The 18,701-nt window shown below is 37.6% G+C and overlaps 1 long non-coding RNA gene across 1 annotated transcript in view; it reads left to right on the top strand.

Moving 5' to 3' along the window:
- LOC116456930 (uncharacterized) overlaps positions 1 to 18,701 on the top strand; it is a 41,651-nt gene that overhangs the window by 17,053 nt on the left and 5,897 nt on the right. The window contains exon 3 of the long non-coding RNA XR_004244849.1: positions 13,587 to 13,690. This is a non-coding gene — a long non-coding RNA (uncharacterized LOC116456930). The remainder of the gene's footprint in view (positions 1 to 13,586; positions 13,691 to 18,701) is intronic.

The raw sequence follows: 18,701 nt of genomic DNA, 5'->3' as shown, positions 1-18,701 counted from the left end.
CCTATCTTGGCTATTGTGATTAGTGCTGTAATAAACATGGGAGTGCAGCTATCTCTTTGATATATTGATTTCTTTTCTTTTGATTCTATACTCACTAGTGGAATTGTTGGATTATATAGTAGTTCTATATTCAGTTTTTTGAAGAACATCTATACTGTTCTCCATAATGGTGGTACTAAAATACATTCTCACCAATAATGTAAGATGGTTTCCTTTTCTCCATATCCTAATCCGCATCAGTTATTGTCTGTGTTTTTGATACAGTACATTTTAAGACAGGCAACCTGATATCACATTGTGGTTCTGATTTAAATTTCTCTGATGATTAGTGATGCTGAGTGTTTATTCATATACTTATATTAGGTATTAGTATGTCTTCTTTTGAAAAAAAATGTCTATTCAGAAATTTAGCCCATTTTTAAGTTGGATTATTTGAGTGCTTTTTCTTTTGTTTTTTTGCTATTGAATTGTTTGAGCTCTTTATATATTCTGGTTACTAAGCCCTCATCAGATAGATACTTTGCAAATATTTTCTTTCGCTTTGTATGTTGTCCCTTCACTTTCTTGGTTGTTTCCTTTTCTGTGTGTAAGCTTTTTAGTATCCTATTTTTTTTTTTTTTTTTTTGCTTTGATTGACTGTGCTTTTGAAGTCTTACACACAAAAAATTTTTCCCAGACCAACAACCTGTGGCACTTCCCCTGTGTTTTCTTCCAGTAGTTTCATAGTTTACGGTCTTAGATTCAAGTCTTTAATCCGTTTTGATTTCATTTTTGTGTATAAGGAGGAACAGGGGTCTAGTTTTATTCTTTTGCACATAGTTATCTAGTTTTCCCTGCACCATTTATTGAAGGGACTTAATTTTCCCTACTATAGGTTCTTGGTGTCTTTGTCAAACAAGAGTTGGCTGTAAATGCATAGATTTTTATTTGAGTCCTCTATTCTGTCCCATTGGTCTATGTGTCTGTTTGATGACAGTACCATGCTGTTTTGATTACTACAGACTTGTAGTAAATTTTGCTGTTAGTTGGTTTGATGCTTCCAGCTTTGTTCCTTTTTCTCAAGGATATTTTGGCTATCTGGAGTTTTGGTAATTCCAGATAAATTTTAGAACTTTATTAATAATTTCTGTGAAGAATATTATTATTTTGATAGGTAATGTATTAAATCTATACATGGTTTTGGGTAGTTTTCTCATTTTAACAATATTAACTTTGTTCCATTCTAAGAGCATGAAATTTCTTTTTGTGATTTTTAATTTCTTTCATCAGCATTTTATAGCTTTCTTTGTATAGATCATTCATTTTTTTGTTAGATTTATTTGAAGTATTTGATTTTTGTAGCTATTGTAAATGGGATTACTCTCTTGATTTCTTTTCAGATTGTTTGTAGTTGCCATATGTAAATGCTACTGATTTTTGTAGGTTGATTTTTTTTATCTTGCAACTTTACTGAATTTGTTCATCATTTCTAAAAATTTTTAGTGGAGTCTTTAGGTTTCTCTAAGTATAAGATCATGTCACCTGTAAACAGAGATAATTTGAATTTTTCCTTTCCAATTTGGATGCCCTTTATTTCTTTCTCATACCTAACTGGCCAGGGCTTCTAGTACTATGTTAAATGAAAGTGGTAAAAGTGGGCATCCTTGCTTTGTTTCAGTCCTTAGAGGAAAGACCTTCAATTTGGCCCCATTCATTATGATGCTAGTAGTGTGTTTGTCATATATGATATTTATTATTTTCAGGTATTTTCCATCTGTAACTATTTTGGTGAGGGTTTTTGTCATATAAAGGGATGTTGAATTGCATCAAATGCTTTTATGGCAACTATTGAAATAATTATGTAGTTTTGTTCTTGATTCTGTTAATATCATGCATTATGTTTATCGATTTGCATGTGTTAAAACATTTCTGCATCCCTGGGATGAATCCCACTTGATCATGGTGTATTATCTTTTTAATGCGTCATTGAATTCAGTTCGCTAGTATTTTATATCTATGTTCATCAGTGATTGCATCAGTCCGTTTTCACACTGCTATAAAGAATACCTGAGATTGGGTACTTTATAAAGAAAAGAAGGTTTAATTAACTCACAGTTCCCCATGGCTGGAGAGCCTCTGGAAACTTACAATTATGGCAGGAGGGGAAGCAAGGCACATCTTATATGGTGGCAGAAGAAAGAGACAGCTCGGGAGGAAGTGCCACACTTTTAAACCATCAAAACTCATGAGAACTCATTATCACAAGAACAGCATGGAAAAAAATCTGCCCCTCATGATCCAATCACCTCCCATCAGGCCCTTCCCTAAGCACATGGGGATTACAATTCGAGATGAGATTGGTTGGGGACACAGAGCCAACCCGTATTAGTGATATCGGCCTGTAGTTTTCTTTTTTGTTGTGTGTCCCTTTCTGGTGTTGGTATCATGGTAATTCTGGACTCGTAGAATGAGGTTGAAAGTTATTCCCTCCTCTTCAATTTATTTGAAGAGTTTGAGTAGGATTGGTATTAGTTTATCTTCATATGGTTGGTAGAATTTGGCAATACCACCATTAAGTTCTGAGCTTTCTTTTTTTCTTTTTTTTTGAGACTCTTTATTATAGTCTTAATCTATTACTCGTTTTTGGCTTGTTGAGATTTTAAATTTTTTCATGGTTCAATCCTGGTAGGTTTTATGTATCTGGGAATGTATGCATTTATTTTAGGTTTTCCAATTTGTTAGTGTATACTTGTTCACAATAGTCTCTAATGGTTCTTTGTATTTCTGAAGTCTCAGTAATTATGCCTTCTTTAATTGTTTTTCACTTTATTTACTTAGGTCGTCTCTCATTTTTTCTTAGTCCAACTAACGATTTGTCAATTCTGTCTCTTCAAAGAACCAACTTTCCATTTCATGAATCTTCTGTAGTATGTTCCTAGACTTAATTTCATTTATTTCTGCTCTGATCTTTATTATATCTTTCATTCTACTAATTTTGGATTTGGTTTGTTTTTACTTTTCTAGTTCCTTGAGGTGTTATTGTTAGCTTGTCTATTTTAACTTTTTGATATAGGCATTTATTGCTATAAACTTCTCTGTCAGTTCTGCTTTTGCCATATCTCATAGATTTTATTATGTTGTATATCCATTTTCATTTGTTTCAAGATATTTTTTAAAATTCCTTCTATTCATATCTGGATTAGATAAATTTTAGTATTAGCACAGTGTTAGTCTCTAAGTGTTATTATTCTTTGTTTTATTTAAAATATTAATATAAGCTCTAATCCCCAAATCTTTGAAGTTTTGGTACTATGCTTATGTATATTATGTGTACCTATGTCTTAGTCCATTTTGTGCTGCTGTAACAGAATACCACAGACTGGTAAATTCATAATGAACACAAATTTATTGCTTTATGGCTCTGGAGAATGGGGCCTCTAAGATTAAGCTACCAGCAGCTGTCAAGGGATTTCTTACTGTGTCATGCCATGGCAGAAGGGCAGGGATGGAGTGGGAGAGAGAGAGAAAAGACAGAACTGAAATATTCATCTATAAGGAATGCACTCTTTAATTAACAGCATCAATCCGTTTATGAAGTTAGAAACTTCATAGACCTCTGCAAGGTTCTACCTCTTAATACTGTTAAAATGGAAACTAAGCTTCAACATGAATTTGAGAGGAGACAAACACACAAACCACAGCAATGTGTTGCTGTTCTTGTTTTTTCTTTTTCCTCTTAGAACGATAATGGTAATGGAGATAAAATGTAGAAAATTATTGAAAATATATTATAGAAAATTACTCTTCTGACATTATTCTAATTTTTCCCAGAGAGAAAAAATATATTTTATTATAATATTTTAGCATTTTATTCAGCATCTGGGGGATTATAAGTTATCAATCATGTGGCAAAATCAAAAGTACATTATTATGATTCTTCTATAGGAGATAACAGACTGAGAGGTTTTTGTGTATTTGTTGTTTTTTTTTTTTTAACTACTTTTTTTAGTGATGTGGAGTGTTACGGGCTACTTATTTTACCTCCAATTCATATGTTTAAATTTTAACACTCACTGGGATTGTATTAGGTGGAGCTCTTGGATATTGAGTAGGTCATGATGAGATGAACACTCATTAAGGATATAAGTGCCTTTATAAAGGCGGTCCTAGAGAACTTCCTCATCCCTTCTCTCATATGAGGGAAAAAGACAGCCACCTATAAAGAGCAAAAAGACAGCTACCTATAAACAGAAAGAGGGCCCTCAACAGACTCTGAATCTGCTGGCATCTTGATCTTAATCTTCTCAGCTTCCAAAATTATAACAAGTAAGTGTTTGTTGTTTAAGCCACCCAGTCTATGGTATTTTGTTATTGATGCCTGAACGGACTAAGACAGGAAAGTTGTCTAATCACCTTTTTCTCTTCAATACACATCTTAATTGTAGTGAAGAAGTCATTTGTCTGATGAGAACACATGGACACATAGAGGGGAACAGCGCACACTGGGGCCTTCTAGAAGGTTGAGACTAGAAGGAGGGAGAGGATCAGGAAAAATAACTATGAGCGTTAGGCTTAATAACTGGGTGATGAAATAATCTGTGCAACAAATCTCCATGTCACAAATTTACCTGTGTAACAAACATGCACTTATATCCCTGAACTTAAAATAAAATTAAAAAAAATGAGAAGTGATTTTGGCCGGGCACAGTGGTTCACATCTGTAATCCCAGCCCTTTGGGAAGCCAAGGTGGGCAGACTGGTTGCGCTCAGGAGTTCAAGGCCAGCTTGGGCAATATGCAGAGACCCCATCTCTATCGAAAAGAAAAAAAGTAATTTGTCCAGTCTATAATATATTTTTTAAATTTAGTTTTGAATTTATTTGACTCACTGATAATTTTTTTACATATACTGTAAGTCCTAGGGTACATGTGCACAACGTGCAGGTTTGTTACATATGTATATATGTGCCATGTTGGTGTGCTGCACCCATTGACTCATCATTTACATTAGGTATACCACTGGTTCCTCCTTCTCCTCCTTCTCCTACCCCTCTTCCTCCTCCTACTCTTCTTCCTCCCCCTCCTTCTCCTCCTCCTTCTTTTTCTTCTCTAATTTTATTAGGTTTTAGGAGGTTCTACTTGTGGTGTCACATGGATTATAGTATTTTGGTATTCTTATATTTTATATTTTAAACACTGTATACTGGTCCATTTTATGGAAGTGCTATAGTAATTTTTTATAATTTTGATTGTTGTAAACTATATGTAATATAAAATACATCACCTCAATCAATTTTAAGTGTACAATTCAGTAGTGTTAAGTATCATTCATGTAGTTTTGCAACCTATCTCCAGAACTATTTTCATCTTAAAAAACAAACATCCCATACCCTTTAAATATTAAATCACCAATCCCCTCTCCCCTCAGCCCCTGGCAACCAGAACTCTACTTTCTGTCTTATAATTAATTTTCAAAAAATCTACTATTGTGGAACATTTTGCAAACTTAATTTGATATTTGTTTCCACTAAACAAAGAATACCAGAAGGGTAGGATTTGATCTCTTGCATCCTTCATCCCAGAAACATAAGTCTCAACACATAATTTTGAAATGAATGCCTTTTGCTAAAAAGGACCTATTTACATTTGTTTCTTTTTAGTTTTTTTTTTTTTTTTTTCAACTTTTAAGTTCAGGGGTACATTGCAGGATGCATAGGTTTGTTACACAGGTAAAATTGTGCCATGTTGATTTGTGGCACAGATCATCGCATCACCTACGTATCAAGCCCAGCATCCATTAGCTATTCTTTTTGGCAGTCTCCCTCATCGCAACCCCCACCCTCTTAAAGGCCCCAGTGTCTGTTGTTTCCTACCATGTGCTTGTGTTTTCTCATTGTCCAGATCTCTCTTGTAAGTAAGAACATGCAGTATTTGGTTTTCTGTTCCTGTGTAAGTTTGCTGAGCATAATGGCTTCCAACTCCATTCGTGTTCCTGCAAAGAACATGATCTCTTTCTTTTTTATGGCTGCATGGTATTCCATGGTTTATATGGAACTTTTTTTTTTTTTTTTTTTTTTGAGACGGAGTCTCACTCTGTTGCCCAGGCTGGAGTGCAGTGGCACGATATTGGCTCACTGCAAGCTCCGCCGCCCGGGTTCATGCCATTCTCCTGCCTCAGCCTCCTGAGTAGCTGGGACCACAGGCACCCGCCACCATGCCCTGTGAATTTTTTTGTATTTTTAGTAGAGATGGGGTTTCACCATGTTAGCCAGGATGATCTTGATCTCCTGACCTTGTGATCCACCTGCTTCGGCCTCCCAAAATGCTGGGATTACAGGCATGAGCCACCACGCCTGACCTATATGTAACACATTTTCTTTATCCACTCTATCATTGATGGCATTTGGGTAGGTTTCATGTCTTTGCTATTGTGAATAGTGCTGCAAGAACATACAAATGCATGTATCTTTATAATAGAATGATTTATTTTCCTTTGAGTATATACCAGTAATGGGATTGCTGGGTCAAATGGTATTTCTGCCTCTAGGTCTTTGAGGAATTGCCACACAGTCTTTCACAATGGTTAAGCTAATTTACACTTCCAGCAACAGTGTAAAAGTGTTTTTTGCTTCATAACTTCGCCAGCTTCAGTTGTCTTTTGACTTTTTTTTTTTTTTTTTTTTTTTAATACAGAGTCTCACTCTGTTGCCAGGCTGGAGTGCAGTGGCACGATCTCAGCTCACTGCAACCTCTGCCTCCTGTGTTCAAGCAATTCTCTTGCCTCAGCCTCCTGAATAGCTGAGACTACAGGTGCGTGCCACCACATTCAGATAATTTTTGTATTTTTAGTAGAGACGGGGTTTCACCATGTTGGACAGGATGGTCTTGCTCTCTTGACCTCATGATCTGCATGCCTTGGCCTCACAAAGTGCTGGGATTACAGGCATGAGCCACCGCACCTGGCATTTTTTCACTTTTTAATTGCTATTGTGACTGGTGTGAGATGCATCTCATTGTGGTATTGATTTGCATTTCTCTAGTGATCAGTGATGTTGAGCTGTTTTTCATGTTTGATGACCACATGTATGTCTTATTGTGAGAAATGTCTGTTCATGTCCTTTGCCCACTTTTTAATAGCGTTGTTTTTTTTTTTCTTGAAAGTTTGTTTAAATTCTTTGTAGATGCTGAATGTTATACCCTTGTCAGATGGATAGATTGCAAATATTTCTTCCCATTCTGTAAGTTTTCTATTCATTCTCATGATAGTTTTTTTGTGTGTGCAGAAGCTCTTTAGTTAAATTAGATCCCATTTGTCCATTTTTGCTTTTATTGCAATTGGTTTTGGTGTCTTGAAATCTTTTCCTGTGCCTATATCCTTAATGATATTGCACACATTTTCTTCTAGGGTTTTTATAGTTTTGAGCTTTACATTTAAGTCTTTAATGCAGCTTGAGTTGATTTTTGCATAGGTTGGAAGAAAGGGGTCCAGTTTCAATTTTCTGCATACAGCAAGCCAGTTGTCTCAGAACTATGTATGTATTTATTTATTTGGTATGGAGTCTTGCTTTTTTGCCCAGGGTGGAGTGAAGTGTCACAACCTCAGCTCACTGCAACCTCTGCCTCTTAGGTTCAAGCAATTCTCCTGTCTCAGCCTCACGAAGCTGGGATTACAGGCACACACCACCATGCCTGGCTGATTTTTTTGAATTTTTAGTAGAGATGGGATTTCGCCATATTGGCCAGGCAGAACCGTTTATTAAATAGGGAATCCTTTCCCCCATTTCATGTTTTGTTGTTAGGTTTGTCAAAGATCAGATGGTTATACGCATGCTATCTTATTTCTGGGCTCTCTATTCTGGTTTCTTGGCTTATGTTCTTGTACTAGTATCATGCTATCTTGGTTGCTGTAGTCTTCTAGCATAGTTTGAAGTTGGGTAGTGTGATGCCTCCAGCTTTGTTTTTTGTTGTTTGTTTGTTTTTGTTTTGTTTTTGCTTAGAACTGTCTTTGGTTCCATATAAATTTTAAAATAGTTTTTTTTTCTAATTCTGTGAAGAGTATCAATGATAGTTTAATAGAACAGCATTGAATCGATAAGTGACTTTGGACAGTATGGCCATTTTAATGACGTTGATTCTTTCTATCAATGAGCATAGAATGATTTTCCATTTGTTTGTGTCATCTCAAATTTCTTTAAGCAGTGGCTTGTAGTTCTTCTTGAAGAGGTCCTTTACTTCCTTTGTTAGCTGTATTTCTAGGTATTTTATTCTTTTTGTGGCAATTGTGAATGGGAGTTCATTCATGATATCTCTTCTTGCCTGTTGTTGAAAACAGGTAAAATCTTTAAGAATCATCCAGTCAAAGAGTTGTCAAAAGCTAGTTGGCCATACTTTTTTTTTAACTACATATACTTCCAAAGGAAATGTTATAAAATGCATAACATTTATTTAGACACATGACAATGGAAGAGTTGATTTATAATAAGCACCTTATTTTGTACTTATGTAATACAAAATACATCACTTACAGAAAACACACACATTCACCTCAAATTCTGTTTAATTGTATTTCCTGATTCATAATGCCTTTCATTTTAGCAGATTGTTTAACAGTTTTGAAATTTTAAAAAAGTGCTCCATTGAAAGTTGATCATACTTTATAAAAATTAAAAAAAATACAGAATATTAAGAATGCTCACTGCCCAATAGTGTGAAAGTCACCTGCAATTGTAATTAAATTTTCATGGTTATACTTTTGTTTTAACTAGATATTGAATGCTAATCTTCACATATATTGTATTGTACTAAAACATTTTATACTCATAATTTGAGAATCTTATAAAAAGTATTATAATAAAACAAAATATTCTTTCACAATTGGGAATGAACACTAAGTGGGTAAATTGGTATTGAGGCAGGATGGGGAATAAAGAGAGGTTGCTGTCCTGGTAGAATTGCCCTGGATTTATGTCTCCCATGTGGCAATGTTTAATAAGACTTTCTCTTAAAAATACTATTTTGACACTAATCCCTTAAATCTCATTTATACAACAGGGAAAAATGGATGAGCATAGCATAAGGATAAATGACAGCTATTGCGATAATCAACTGGGAAAAGAAAAACAAATTAAACCTAATTTTCTAACACTGTCTAATTGCAATTATATTTTTAAAAAGGTGCTTAACTATATCAATATGTTGTAATTAGACTAAGAAATGGAGGAGGGAATTAACGACAGAGAATAAATATATAAAATTTCTAGTTCTTAACTTTGATCATGCATAAGAATCACCTGTAGGTTCTCTCGCTCTCTTGCTCTTGCTGTCTGTCTGCAAAAGAAGAGTGAAGAAGAGTAACCTAGACCCCAGGGATGATGTTATTGTTCTTATAAAAAAATCAGTTTATTAAAATCTCTGGAAAATAAACTTGGAAGTTCATGTACACAACCACATGCAAAGGAGTTACTTGTATATTTTTCTCTAAAATGTAAGTTGATGCCTACTGAGAAAACGAGATTTGTCTATTCATGCAGGGAGTTTATGTTTGATATTTCAACTCAATCAATTGTAATTAAATTGAGACTAATTAAAATGGGAAATCAAAAACAAGTGAATTGACAAGTTGAATCATTCCCGTAAGATTAAGAAGAAATTTAAAATTAAAAGTAATTTTCTCAGGCAAAGAGAAAATTATCATCATTATAGGTCAATTACCTAAGGCATTCTTGAGTACTTTTATTGTAAGAAATAATGAACATAGGGCTCCACATTGTTAAGATTACAAAAAGGAAAAAAAAATGGCCAAGAAATTAATTTTAACTTCGTTCCTATAATTATGAATATAGTACATATTTATTAAACAATAATCTACCCATGGAGATGTGCCTAAGGCATCTGCAATTGTGGTAGAATTAAAGAGCTGGTGTTATGAGTTATTTGTAATTGAAAAACATAATTTTAATTTATAGATATTCAGATATGTCTATGTCAATCATTTTTAAGTAAATATAGAAGCATGTTTGCTTTGTTTTCTACTGACTTTAAGAGTAAAAACAAGGCCGGGTGCGGTGGCTCACGCCTGTAATCCCAGCACTTTGGGAGGCCGAGGAGGGTGGATCACCAGGTCAGGAGATGGACACCATCCTGGCTAACACAGTGAAACCCCGTCTCTACTAAAAATACAAAAAATTAGCCAGGTGTGGTGGCAGGCACCTGTAGTCCCAGCTACTCGGGAGGCTGAGGCAGGAGAATGGCATGAACCTGGGAGGCGGAGCTTGCAGTGAGCTGAGATCCAGCCACTGCACTCCAGCCTGGGCGACAAAGCAAAAACCCCTGTCTCAAAAAAAAAAAAAAAAAAGGAGGAAAAGCAAGGGTCCTGATTTTTGGTTCTCTACCATGTTGAAAAATTACACGTGAGTTTTTTAAGTGAAAAAAATAGTAAGCAGAGCCATATAAATTTGCTAGTTTTATAAATTGAAATCAATCAAATAGTACCAATTTTATTTAATTTAACCTATACTATCAAATTCAATTTGTCTAATCTCCCCCAAACAATAACAGGGGCCCAGAAAAGATTCGAATTTTTTCTGAGGTTGACAGTAATTCAATATCAGGGTGGAAATAGAAGCAGGACATTTTGACGTCTATTAAAATACTCTGGCTTATTCCACAAAATATCAAGTAAAAACTTGTTTGTAAATCATATACTGGAGTGAATACCTATGAGTTTGTGTACATTAAAAAATATGCTGGGAATTTTTAGACAGCTAGTCTATTTCTATGTCAGGATAAATTTTTCTTAAGCCTAAGGATATAAATTCAGATGGGGCCACATGCCTCCTTCTTTTTTTTTTTTTTTCAGTCTTGCTCTGTCGCCAGACTAGAGTGCGGTGGTACAATCTCGGCTCACTGCAACCTCCGCCTCCCGGGTTCAAGTGATTCTCCTGCCTCAGTCTCCCGAGTAGCTAGGATTACAGGTGCCTGCCACCATGCCTGGCTAATTTTTTGTATTTTTAGTGGAGAAGGGGATTCACCATGTTCGTTGGGATGGTCTCAATCTCTTGACCTCGTGATCCACCCACCTCGGCCTCCCAAAGTGCTGGGATTACAGGTGTGAGCCACCCCGCCTGGCCACACATGCTTCCTTCTAATCAAGATGTTTAAAGAAAAGGCAACTGCAGGACTGGGCATGGTGGCTTACCCCAGTAATACAAGCACTTTGGGAGGCCGAGGTGGGTGGATCACCTGAGGTCAGGAGTTCAAGACCAGCCTGGCCAACATGGCAAAACCCTGTCTCTACTAAAAATTCAAAAATTAACTGGGCATGGTGGTGGGCGCCTGCAGCTCCAGCTACTCAGGAGGCTGAGGCAGGAGAACGGCTTGAATCCAGGAGGCAGAGGTTGCAATGAGCTGAGATTGTACCACTGCTCTCCAGCCTGGGCGACAGAGCGAGACTCTGTCTCAAAGAAAAAAAAAAAAAAGAAAAGAAAAAAGCAAGACAACTCCCTAGGATTTCAAGTTCCGTGCCTGGATATCACTTGTCACAGTCCTAGCCAAGACTTCGATTGTGACTTTGTCCTGGGTTAGTGCAAGCCTCCTAACTTTAGTGGCCCTCTCCTGTCTCTTTCAGGAGCAGCTTCAGCAATACGTCTAGAATGAAAATTCGATCACCCTGCCTCCAACACCTACACACACTCCGCTTTAAAAATGTGCCATGACATTCCTGTGCTGTTAGAAATAATTTTAAATTTGCTATCATGGCTTTCAAAGCCTCATTATCTTTTCATACATTAATCTCAGATTTCTAATTTTTCATTTCTGGATGATTCCTGCTACTGTTCAGTTCCCCACAGACACCACACAGAGTACAACAGATAACAGTTACACTGAACAACTTTTTAGTTTTTCAAAATGTGTATTGCTGTCTCTCCTATTCCATTGTCTGCACAATTATTCCTATTCTCTTTGTACAACATGCTTACTGTACATATTTTGATGTACACCATTAAAATATACAGATTTTATCAACAATGTTTGAATTTCCTTATTTCTGAAATTGCGGTTTTCTTGTATGTTTGTTTTGTTTTGTTTTGTTCTTGAGACAGAGTCTTTCTTTGTCACCCAGGCTGGAGGGCAGTGGCGTAATCTCAGCTCACTGCAGCTTCCACCTCCCAGGTTCAGGCAATTCTCCTGTCTCAGCCTCCCGAGTAGCTGGGATTATAGGCGCCCACCACTACGCCCAGCTAATTTTTGTATTTTTGGTAGAGACGGGGTATCATCTTGTTGGTCAAGCTGGTCTCGAACTCCTGACCTCAGGTGATCCACTCGCCTCGGTCTCCCAAAGTGCTGGGATTACAGGCGTGAACCACCGCACCTAGACAAGATTCTTAATGTAATATGTGTGTATGTGAGAAAGACAGTGAGGGAGGTTGTTGGGAGAGGGTTTTCTGTGCTTGTATTTTCTTGCCCTGCATCCATTTTCCTGTTTTGATAATAGCTAGTTTCTTTAGAAAATCATCCCTCTTCATGCTCGTATATGTAGTACAAATGGGACTGAAGCCCTGCTCATCCTTGCTACGGAGGTGGGTTCATGGCCTTACACTGATCTGTTTATTTTACAACCTAGCCATGGTACTTGGTTTGGGGATGGGTCTGGGTCTACACTTAATCCAGTAAGAATGAGTTGCATGAAATTTAATTAAATTTGAGTAAAAGTATTTTTTAGGCTGGACGCGGTGGCTCACGCCTGTAATCCCAGCACTTTGGGAGGCCGAGGCAGGAGGATCACTAGGTCAGGAGATTGAGACCATTCTGGCTAACATGGTGAAACCCCGTCTCTACTAAAAATACAAAAAATTAGCCGGGCACCTGTAGTCCCAGCTACTCGGGAGGCTGAGGCAGGAGAATGGCATGAACCCAGGAGGTGGAGCTTGCAGTGAGCCGAGATAGTGCCACTGCAGTCCGGCCTGGGCAACACAGCGAGACTCCATCTCAAAAAAAAAAAAAAAAAGAAAAGTATTTTTTATTATGATTGTAAGATGCATAGATTTGAGTTGTGACATCACATAGATAGTGCCTAAGGGTGAATACTACATGGAAGTGGAAGAGGAAAATCAAACACTGTTTGAGCCTTTGGGTCCAGGTGTTTTTGAAGATAACTAACTTGCTTTTATATTTTCATGTCTCAAAAAATCTATTTGCTTAAGCCATATAATCTGATTTGTCAGGAACTGTTTTATTCTATTGCAGATTTGTTTATTGCATTGCAAACTCTAGCTAGTTTAATTACACAGAAATATATTACAGATTATTAAGTTTAGAATTTATGGAATAGAGAAGCAAAAAAGTTTGAGTCTCCCCATCAGGAAAAGTGACTTTACTATATCATTGCCCAACTTGCAACCTCCATGGTGATGGGGACTGTGTACTAGAAACTCCACTGTGGCATCCCCAGAAAAAACATATGTTACTACTGCTCTACTTGAAAAGAGATGGCCTCTTCCCAGATGAATGTTATCTCACATTGCTCGATTTTGCATTTATATCTTGTGTGTCTACTCTGAGTATCTTAGCTTTGAGAAAATATTGGAAATGTTTTTCTTTCCTTTCCAGACTCTATGGCACAAAGAGGCACTACAGTAAATCCCAGAATTTATTCTGACTGAAGCAATGTGCAACTGGCGAAACTGGCAGCCGAAAGGATCCTGAATCAGAAGGTACTGTGACCATCAACATTTCTCCAGCTTACCTTACTAGCTCAATGTTGCACTCTGAGAATTACCATATTTCAATTCTACATTGGTACAGAAAATCTTAGCATGTATGATGGTGTTGTTAATCAATTTTCAGTAACTTATGAAACTTACGACATTTTTCTTTTTTGAGACAGAGTTTTGCTCTTTTTGCCCAGGCTGAAGTGCAATGGTGCGGTCTTGGCTCACTGCAACCTCCGCCTCTAGGGATCAAGCGATTCTCCTACCTCAACCTCCCGAGTAGCTGGGATTACAGGCACTGAACACCACACCTGGCTAATTTTTCTATTTTTAGTAGAAACCAAACTTCACTATGATGTTGGCCAGGCTAGTCTCAAACTCCTGCTCTCAAGTGATCCGCTCGCCTCGGCCTCCCAAAGTGCTGAGATTACAGGCATGAGCCACCCCGCCCAGACCCAAAGCTTATGACATTTTTATAACTCATCAGGGGTATCTCAAGAGGTAATCAGCTAAAATACTATCCATTGGTGGCTGAGCACAGTGGCTCATGCCTGTAATCCCAGCACTTTGAAAGAAAAAAATTGTGGATTGCTTGACGACAGGAGTTCGAGATCAGCCTGGCCAACATGGAGAAACCTCTTCTCTACTAAATATACAAAAAATTAGCCAGGAGTGGTGGTGCACACCTCTAATCCCAGCTACTTGGGAGGCTGAGGCACAAGAATCACTTGAACCCAGGAGGCAGAGGTTGCAGTGAGCTAAGATTGTGCCACTGTGCTACAGCCTGAGCGATACAGCAAGACTCAGTCTTGAGAAAATATCTATTGGATTGCCTAAGCATGTAGAATCACTAGTGGCTTTATGTTTCTTAAAAGAAACTCTGGAAGAGCCATTCTAGCCTTCAGTTCATTTCTTTCCATTCCTTAGAATACAGGCCCCCATACAATCCATAATTACCCAGTGTAGACTTAGACAGGCAAGGTTTGTGTGCCTTTCTCAACCACACACAAATTTTCAAAGGAGTAAAGCATGTGGTATCTCTATTAAATATTACAAAGTGTCAAAATTACAGGGTATAACTATGTAATTTGTGAAACATATGCTCTGTTTCTATGTTTTCATTAAAATTATAAAATCAGAATTTCTCATTATAGTATGAAATATAAACACTCACTTGGAATAAGTTGCTAGCACAATCTGGATAGGAGCTGCTGTGGTTTTCGTGGTTAGAGGCTGTATTAGTTTGTTTTCATGCTGCTGATAAAGACATACCCAAGACTGGACAACTTACAAAAGAAAGAAATTTAATGGACTCACAGTTCCACATCGCTGAGAAGGCCTCACAATCATGGCAGAAGGTGAAAGGCACATCTCACATGGCAGCAGACAAGAGAAAAGAGAGCTTGTGCAGGAGAACTCCCATTTTTAAAACCATCAGACCTTGTGAGACTTATTCACTATCATGAGAACAGCACAGGAAAGACTTGCTGCTATGTTTCAATTACCTCCCACTGGGTTCCTCCCATAACACATGGGAATTCAAGTTGAGATTTGGGTGGGGACACAACCAAACCATATAACTCCACTCCTGGCCCCTCTTAAATCTCATGTCTTCACATTTCAAAATCAATCATGCCTTCCCAACAATCTCCCAAAGTCTTAACTCATTTCAGCATTAACTCAAAAGTCCATAGTCCAAAGTCTTATCTGAGACAAGGCAAGGACCTTCAACCTATGAGCCTGTGAAATCAAAGGCAAGTTAGTTACTTCCTAGACACAATGAGGGTACAGAGGTTGGGTAAATACAGCCATTCCAAATGGGAGAAATTGGCCAAAAAAAAGAGGCTGCAGTACCCATGCAAGTCCGAAATCCAGCTGGGCTGTCAAATCTTAAAGTTGCAAAATGATCTCCTTTAATTCCTTATCTCACATGCAGGTCATGCTGATGCAAGAGTTGGGCTCCCACAGCCTTGGGAAGCTCTGCCTCTTTGGCTTTGCAGGGTATAGCTTCCCTCCTGGCTGCTTTCATGCAGTAGTATTGAGTGTGTTCAGCTTTTCCACGTGCGCAGTGCTAGTTGTCAGTAGATCTACAATTCTGGGGTCTGGAGGATGGAGTCCCTCTTCTCACAGCTCCGCTAGGTAGTGCCCCAGTAGGGACTCTGTGTGGGGGCCCTGACTCCTCATTTCCCTTCTTCCCTGACCTAGCAGAAGTTCTCCATGAGGGTCCTGCCCCTGCAGAAAACTTCTGCCTGGACACCCAGTCATTTCCAAACATCCTCTGAAATCTAGGCAGAGGTTCCCAAACTTCAATTCTTGACTTCTGTGCACCTGCAGGCTGAACACCTTATGAAAGCTGTCAAGGCTTGGGGCATGTGCCATTTGAATCCATGGCCCAAGCTGTACCTTGGCCCCTTTTAGTCATGGCTGGAGTGGTTGGGATGCAGGGCTCAAAATCCCTAGGGTGCACATAGCATGGGGACCCTGGACCCAGCCCACAAATCCATTTTTTCCCACTAGGCCTCCAGGCCTGTGATGGGAGCATCTGCCATGAAGACTTCTGACATGCCTTGGAGACATTTTCTCTGGTGTCTTGGGGATTAACATTCAGCTCCTTGTTACTTATGCAAATTTGTGTAGCTGGCTTGAATTTCTCCTCAGAAAATGGAATTTTCTCTTCTATTGCATTGTCAGGCTACAAATTGTTCAAACTTTTATGCTCTGATTCCCTTTAAACTGAAAGCCTTTAACAGCAACCAAATCACCTCTTTAATCCTTTGTTGCTTGGAAGTTTCTTCTGTGAGATACCCTAAATCATCTCTCTCAAGCTCAAAGTTCCACAAATCTCTAGAGCACATGCAAAATGCCACCAGTCTCTTTGCTACAACATAACAAGAGTCACTTTTGCTCCAGATCCCAATAAGTTCCTCATCTCCATCTGAGACCACCTCAGCCTGCATTTTGTTGTCCATATTATTATCAGCATTTGGGGCCAAGCCATTCAACAAGTCTCTAGGAAGTTCCAAACTTTCTCACATTTTCCTGTCTTCTTCTGAGCCCTCCAAACTCTTCCAACCTCTGCCTGTTACCCAGTTCCAAAGCCACTTCCATATTTTGGGGTATGTTCTCAACAACACCCCACTCTACTGTTGGCAATTTACTGTACTCGCCTGTTTTCCTACTGCTGATAAAACATGCCTGAGACTGGGAAGAAAAAGAGGTTCAATGGACTTACAGTTCCACATGTCTGTGGAAGCCTCACAATCATGGTGGAAGGCAAGGACCAGAAAGTCATGTCTTACATGGATGGTGACAGGCAAAGAGAGAGAGAACTTGTGCAGGAAAACTTCTATTTTTAAAACCATGAGACCTCATGAGACTTAATCACTATCACTGGAACAGCACGAGAAAAACTTGCTCCTACATTTCAATTACCTCCCACCAGGTTCCTTCCACAACACGTGGCAATTCAAAATGAGATTTGGGTGGGGATACGTTCAAGCCATATCAGAAGAAAATATGCTTTAACTTATAGTGATACTTCATGACAACCCACAGAAGCATATTTATTCTTCCAGCCCTTAAATATTTTAGATTACCAGTCTCAAGAAGATAGGGTATATTTCCTACTTCTGTTTATGTCAATAGCCAGCCATCCCTTCCCCATTATGTTTAATCCATGCTAAAGTTCTGATTGTTACTCTAAATTTATTTCTGGCTTAGGGCCTTGTCCTTTTAATTTACTTTGTCTGAGTCCAATTCTACCCACCCAGACAGATTTGACCTCTGGCTCCCAGAAACAATTGTCTAGTTTTATTTTTTCTATTTTTATCACTATCTGAAATTATAGAATTAATGTGTATTTAAGTTGTATATTTTCTACTCTGACATCAGCACCCAATCTAGTTAAGAACAGGACATCATCTTTCTTCAAAACTGTGCTAGTGGCTGGATTACAGCACATATATTAAGAGGAATTTGAATAAATATTTGTAGAGTCAGTGATAGAATAATTTTTAAAATGAAAAAATAAAATTTTAGGACAATTTTTGAAGGTTCTGAATGTAGCCATCTAGAGAACTTTTTAAAGCTCTAAATTTTCTTATTATTTTCCTAATATAGATTAGAGACACACCTGTAAAAGGAAGATGATAAGTTAGCCCTAGATGGCCCATAATTACGTAAATAATGAATATTAAACAATAATAATGACCTGGTTTATGAACATTCCACTTATTCCCCTAATGATGCTTTTGTTATTTAACTGAAATTGAGGTTATTAAATTTAATCACCTACCACTTCAGACATCTTCCATTATGTTATAATTAGGAGCAAAGGACTGATGAGGGAATGTACTCACTTCTTTTAGGAGATTTTCTTGTGAGCGTATTTGTCCCCATTTGTGATACTTTAAAAAGGCTAATGCAATCTAAGATAATGTCTATTTTTTGCTTATTAGTTCATATAGTCTTTTTAAAAAGTGTGTAATGTACAACCTAGTTTTGCCCTTGTACCATATATATAAAAACAGTGTTGTGCTTTTTTTGTAAAATATACTTCTCCTCCAGAAGAATATATATTTCTACCTTCTCCAAAACTATACCCTTATCTGTCTACATATATACCCAGTTCAACATAATCCATGTCTACTTTTAAATTTTTCATAATTTTCAATACATCTTAGTAGTTTTTAAATATTCTTCATCATTTATTTCATCATAATTTTTGGATTTATCTTTCCTTTAAGATTTATCAATCATAATTTAAGTCAAGATATGGGCAAAGAATATGAACAGACATTCTCAAAAAAAGACATTTATGCAGCCAAAAAACACATGAAAAAATGCTCATCATCATTGGCCATCAGAGAAATGCAAATCAAAACCACAATGAGATACCATCTCACACCAGTTAGAATGGCCATCATTACAGAATCAGGAAACAACAGGTGCTGGAGAGGATGTGGAGAAATAGGAACACTTTTACACTGTTGGTGGGACTGTAAACTAGTTCAAC

Source organism: Hylobates moloch, unplaced genomic scaffold (assembly GCF_009828535.3).
Source record: "Hylobates moloch isolate HMO894 unplaced genomic scaffold, HMol_V3 SCAFFOLD_17, whole genome shotgun sequence".
NCBI classification, from domain to species: domain Eukaryota; kingdom Metazoa; phylum Chordata; class Mammalia; order Primates; family Hylobatidae; genus Hylobates; species Hylobates moloch.
The sequence above is the reverse complement of the archived record's forward strand: the minus strand, read 5'-3'. Positions and strand labels throughout refer to the sequence as shown.